Source organism: Arvicola amphibius, chromosome X (assembly GCF_903992535.2).
Source record: "Arvicola amphibius chromosome X, mArvAmp1.2, whole genome shotgun sequence".
In the NCBI taxonomy this organism is placed as follows: Eukaryota; Metazoa; Chordata; class Mammalia; order Rodentia; family Cricetidae; genus Arvicola; species Arvicola amphibius.
The window spans coordinates 40,878,303-40,884,704 of record NC_052065.1 but is presented as its reverse complement, the minus strand read 5'-3'; the positions used below and the strand labels follow the sequence as shown (position 1 = coordinate 40,884,704).

Here is a 6,402-nt window from a genome sequence, read left to right as displayed (position 1 = left end):
ATTACAGAGATCTACAATGAAAAGGAACAAATGGGCTAAAGAGAAATACATGAATAGCTGGAGAATAGAGAACATATTTCTTTGCTTTTAGTCTCTATGTCACCACTTTTGGTATTGTTTTCGTTTTCTATATGATTACACCTCAAGTAAACTATTAAGTGTGGTTAGAATGGTATATACTATGCATGCTTTGTCTTAAGCAGAAAGGAAAAAATACCCTTTAATAATTTATATGTTGCTTTCATAAGACTAATAATCACAATTATAATAACTCTTACATAAAAACTCATTACGTTTAGAGGATTAATTTGAAAATAATCCTCTAAAACTTAAGTTACACTACATCATCATGATTATACTTTAAATTTTAGATTCTTTAACAATGATTTCATTTGGTACAGTACACATTTTGGTAACTTTATAATCAACTCATGTGTATTTGTAATTACTAAGAATTCTCACTGGTGGGTTAGTAAAAGTGTATAATGTTGGATAATACAATGGAAGCGGAGACACTTTGGGTCCAAGATATTAATAATTTAGATGGTGTACTGTAACTTTTTTCTCTTCTGATTAAAAAGGGATCACTAGGAAAATTAGAAAGCATAGAACCAGATTTTTTAAAGTGGGTGATGATATTGAAAAGTTTGTGTGTCCCGATAAACCTGTCAATGCAATAATCCAAATCAGACCAAATCAAATTAGAGAAGCCTAGGCTTAATTGATACTAATGCTCCCAGGTGTTTTTCCAGTCCCCCAGAAAGGAGACAGGGAAGGAAGACTGGAAAACCATATGTTTGTTCTCTGGGGGGAAATTTGAATACCCTGTGGATGTGATCTTGAACATCTCTGGGGAGAGGTTATCATTTGGTAGGCTTTCTTGGAGGTAGAGTCAGGACTGAAGCAACTCCCAGGGGAGGGGTCTTGGGATGGATCTTCCACTCAAACATTCCAAATTCTTTGGATATATGGATGTCAGGGACTGTGGTTATGCTTCTAACCAAATATCCTAGACTCTTTGGGTATAGGGACACTGGCTCATGTTTAGCTCCTTCCTGTGGGCATGCGGTAATATGGGAGAGGGGAGAGTTTGGAGTTGTTGGGCTCACACTCAGCAGGAGGTGTGTCTGTATAGACATTCAGTTTACTGCCTTCCTGGAGACCTCAGGCATCTGTTTTTTTTGTTGTTGTTGTTGTTGTTTTGTATTGTTTTGTGTGAGAGAGAACTGAGAAGGCAGGTTGTTAGGAGAAAAAGAATAGATTATCAGCCCTATGAATGGGGCTAGACATGGGAGTGTAATTAACTGCCAGAAAGAATGAGACACAGAAGTGCCCTGGTTGTATAGGAGTGGTAATGGTGAATGAATGAGATGAGAGCAGATAGGCCCTTCAAAAGCAGATTTCAGTTGTTGGGTAGGTGCCCATTTGAGCCTGGAGAAGTGGTACTAATGGTGAAGTTCCAGGAACTGGTACAGGTGTGCTGGCATTATCTGGAGGGCCCTCTGTAAGTTGGTCTTGGCCTAGACAGCAAGAGTGACCTGTAAAATATGGATGAAAATGGGTGGGGTCAAAATAGGCTCTGGAGACTGTTAGGTTTCACCAGATCAGATTTTTTTTTTTTTTTCTTTTTTACTTTTGTCTGCATTTATTTCATGTTGAGTTTATTCCCGTGCCAGAAGTTTTTGTTTCTTCGGTTTCTTCTGGGATATCTTTTTCTTCTGTGTAACCTCCTCTTCTGGATTGGAACAATCTGTTCCTTTTCAGTGAGGATCATCTCAATGTGGCAGGGGGAGCTCATGTATGGGTTAATCCAGCCATGAGCTCTGTAAATTCATCGGCACATCTTAGGTGCTTTGTTCACCTGGATGTGCTCAATGACCAGAGAGTCTACATCTAAACCCTTCAGTTCAGCATTGCTCTCTGCAGTTTTAAGCATGTGCATCAAAAATTCTGAACTCTTTTTAGGCCATTGACCCTGTGTCCAGACCCACTGTTTGGCCTGGGCACATCTACTGACTCCACCATTGTACCATCAGAATGGCACACACTGCTTCTTCAAAGTGACATCTTTCAGATACTTGGTGGCTTTTCAGATATGCATACCCTTGATGACCTGGGCCATTTCATGATGTTCTTAAAGTGAACCCGAAGGTTTTATCCTCTCGACTTGCATGATTTTGTAGGATTTTCTGGGTCAAGAGAGTAGCAAACCATCTTCACAGGTCACCTCTGGCTGCTTACAGGAAGAGCCAAGATCAGATTTGTGAACCAGCGGCAGAATTTTCTCTAGGAACCTATAGGTGTCTTTAAGATATCTGGAACAAATTTACATCTTGGTTTCATAGCAAAAGACTATGGCTTTAAGTTAAAGGCATGAATATTTTAGAAGACAAAGGAACTTGGAAACTCTGAACCTCTGAAGATACATCTGAAACCCGATAATTCTGGACTATGAAGCCTATGAAAGAGGTACAACTCTCTGTATTTTTTGATAGGAAACATAACATATGAAGTAATAAACTATCAGTACCTTACATCATCAAATGACCTCAGAAAGATCTGAGAGGAATTAATAAATGAGCATAAGTGAGACAACTTTTTTAACTATGCAGGCAATCCCAAGTCTCTTTGTGATCTTTGGTAAATACCAGTCTTAGAAGCAATACTTGCCTTTAGCTGCTGAGTCCAGGATGTCTGAAGATTTTCTGTGGGGGTATCCTTCAGTCTACCTGTCTTTGCAAGATGATCAATCTGCCAGTATAGTATGCAGAAAGCTGATGAGGGGGAAGGCAGCTTTTTGCTATGTGTGTGGCTTTACTATATCCAAAGGCAACTTTCCAGGAAGAAGGTCTTCTGAAACTGTGTATCTTCTTGGGAAAACTGTAGGATGCTGTGGGAGCTGACATGTCTCTCTGTCATAAGAAGCTCTTGTTAAATGCCATACTCTCAGATCTGTACTCTCATGCACGTGAGAATCAAGGTACCACTACCTGTCAGGTATAACTAAATTAGACATAAGTTAAATTTAGACGTATAGTTTATATAATCAGTCAGAGCTTTCCAATATCAGAAAAGGCAAGAAGATTAGAAGGGCTATATTAGTAAGCCAAAGTATACTGGAGGCAAAATGCCTCCTTGCTAGGAACAACACATGTAGGTACTCTTTTTTTTTTTTTTTTTTTTTTTTTTTTTTTTTTTTTTTTTTGGTTTTTCGAGACAGGGTTTCACTGTAGTTTTAGAGCTTGTCCTGGAACTAGATCTTGTAGACCAGGTTGGCCTCAAACTCGCAGAGATCCACCTGCCTCTGCCTCCCAAGTGCTGGGATTAAAGGCGTGCGCCACCACCGCCTAGCCACATGTGGGTACTCTTACCATAGATGGCGTTGAGGTTTCTGTTTTGACCTCAACCAAAAAATGGTGGTTATCCACATGTTTGTATTTTTCCAGAGTTGTTGTAGTAATCTGGAGCTATAAGTTTTACAGATTTTAAGGGAATCACAAATACACACATAGACATAAAAAACATACTGTGGCCATATTATTTACACAAATAAATTAACAGACAGAGGAACAAAACACTTTTTAGAAACCTGTGACAGTTGATCAACTTAAAAATTTTGCAGTATGATGCTGAAGCCAGGCAAGCACACAGGTGGTCCATTAAGGGCCACATCAGCAGATTCTGTAACAAAGAACAAAAAAAAATATGGACAGAACACAGTTTAGAGTGGGAGGATGGGGAAACAGATCCATTGTAGGGAGAATCCAAGCATGACCAGATTACATGCCAGGAATATAGACAAACAGCAAATAGCAAACAGCAATAGAATCAGGGAATGTGGTGGGGGAGGAGGAATAGGAGCACAGTATTTAGAAATCATGGGCAATTGGGGCTTTTGTTTATTTGTTCTCAAGCTGGAAAAACATTTTAGGTATTAAGGACATATAGTGTTGGATAGCCCCAATTTAAAAATATTTTGTAAAAGAAAGCCCAAGGACATTTATGGATCAGGCCTCAAATTGTAAGTGTTCCTTTTTCAAGTCTATGCCAGGAATCAAAGCCTAGCACAATGCATCCACTGTGGTAGACTTTGGATAAAATACACATAGGGTTTTAAGAAATTCCTTAAACAAGATATCTCCTGACAAAGGAATCCCACAGGTACAAGGTTGGCCTTTGTCCTAGTCAGGTCATGTGTCTAGCATGTCTTTGTAGGATACCCATGTCTTTTGTAGGATACCCTGGAAAATCGAATGGGGCTTGGGCCTCTAAGGCAATTGATTGGAACTTGGAACTACCCAGATGTAGCCAATCTTAGCATGATGGGGAGGATGTTTTCCCAACAGGTCATCCTAGACCAGTGATAGAACTAAACACGCCCTTCTATTGGGACTTCCAGATGAAAATTTTTGTGCTTGGATAAACATTTCCACAGATGCAATAATCCAAATCAGACCAAATCACACTGAAGAGTAAAAGCCCAGGTTTAATGGATACCAAGGCTTCTAGGTGGCCTTCCATCCCCCCAGAGAGGAGATAGGGAAGAAGACTGAAAACCATGTTTGTCTCTGAGGGCAGTTTAAATACCCTGTGAGAGTGATCTTCTGCATCTCTGGTGAGCGGTGATTGTTTGGCGGCTTTCTCAGAGGTGGAATCAGGACTGAAGCAACTCCCAGGGAAGGGGGGCTTGGGACAGAATTTCCATCCAAACAGCCATGTTCTATACAATTTATCTGCAAAATCAGCATCAATTTTAATACCAGTTTCTGTAATATTAAACTCTGCAGTCATTTTAATATAAATAATTGATGTTGGAAATGTGTTTTCCTTCATATGAACCTGTAAATACCCTTAATAAATAATTGTAATATATACAGTTTAAAAACATACTGTAAGCTTGCAAATAATTTTCATTTATTTTGTTAAAAAACTCAGTGAGTTGTAAGAGAAGATTATATAAAGTTATTATATTTTGAAAATATCTAATATATGTTAAAATTACTGATATTGTACTATTAAGAGCTGAGGATTTGATTTATCATTAAGTGCATTGCCTAAGGCATACTTTGTCCTCAGTAATGTACAAATTATATTACCACTCAATCTAGAAAATAAAAAGCTAATATTTTAAGTATGTAACTAATTCTTTCAACTTTCACAGGTAATAAAACAGAAATAAGTGCAAATTTCATAATATAGAGTTAGTGATATTTGTGTTATGCTAAACCTATTCAGTCTTTATAAGCTTTCGGCATTCTTCAAGTAGCTAGGAATTTAAATTGGAATCAAGATGATATTTCTTAATTAAGGATAGTTGTTTAAAGTAGTTAGCCATCACAATTAGAAATAATTCTTCCAAAACTATTAAATAATTTAAGCTTTTGAAATAAAATTTTCTCCCAGATTAATTTCTAAGATGTATTGTATTTATTTAATTACTTTTGGTTTTCCAAGAAAGGGTTTCTTTGAAGCTTTGGAGCTTGTCCTGAAACTAGCTCTTGTAGACCAGACTGTCTGGTCTTGAATTTACAGAGATCCTCCTGCCTTTGCCTCCAATGAAGGGATTAAAGGCATGTGCCATCCAGTAATTTCTACAGTGTTTTAAGTGTAAACCTATAAATGAAAATGTGTCATTGCGTTTATATTTATCCATGAGTAAATAGTATTTGACCTCAATTCATATTTTCTCATTTTCAAAATGACTATTTTAATTATGTGTAGGTTTTTGCATATGTCCATGTATGTGCAGTGCCTGTTAAGTTAGTAGAAGAGAGTGTTTAAAACCCACCTGGAGCTAGTAATAAAGGTGGTTGTGAGGCCTCCTAGTGTGGAAGATGGGAAATGAACTCTGGTCCCTTGCAAGATCAACAAGGATCCTAATCAGTGAGCCACCTCTCACACCCCTATATGTGTCCTCCTATGTGTTCAGGGTATTATGTCTCAAGTTTCATGGTACAGTTATCACCTAATTTCATCTGACACATATTTGAGTAAATTAGGAATATTTTGAAATTCTCTTCAAAAGGGAAAATATTAGTTTAAAAATATGTAAATAAAGGTTCACTATGCTTTTTTCTTTAATTTAATAAGTGTATCCTCAGAGGAAAAATAATGAAATTAATTTAAACAAATTTTGCTTAATTAGAACAAATAAATAGTTAAGTGATTACTTTGGTAATTTTTATTTTTAAATGCAATGTCCCATATCAGCATCACTATTAGTTTGTTAAAATTAAAAAGTTTGTGGCATAGCCTAGATGAGGAAATTTAGAAATTTTAGAGTAGCATCTTTCTAGTGCAGGTTTTAGAAGAATTTCATATCTAGTTCCTATTCGTTTTTACCTTAATTGAAGTAATTTATCAATTATAGTGGCGGGTATATGGGGATGAAATTATTTTAGC

The 6,402-nt window shown here is 37.1% G+C and overlaps 1 pseudogene; it reads right to left on the bottom strand.

Annotated features, from left to right (window-relative positions):
* Window positions 1-1,661: 1,661 nt before the first annotated feature.
* LOC119805080 lies at window positions 1,662-2,214 on the bottom strand (annotated as a pseudogene).
* Between the last annotated feature and the right edge of the window lie 4,188 nt (window positions 2,215-6,402).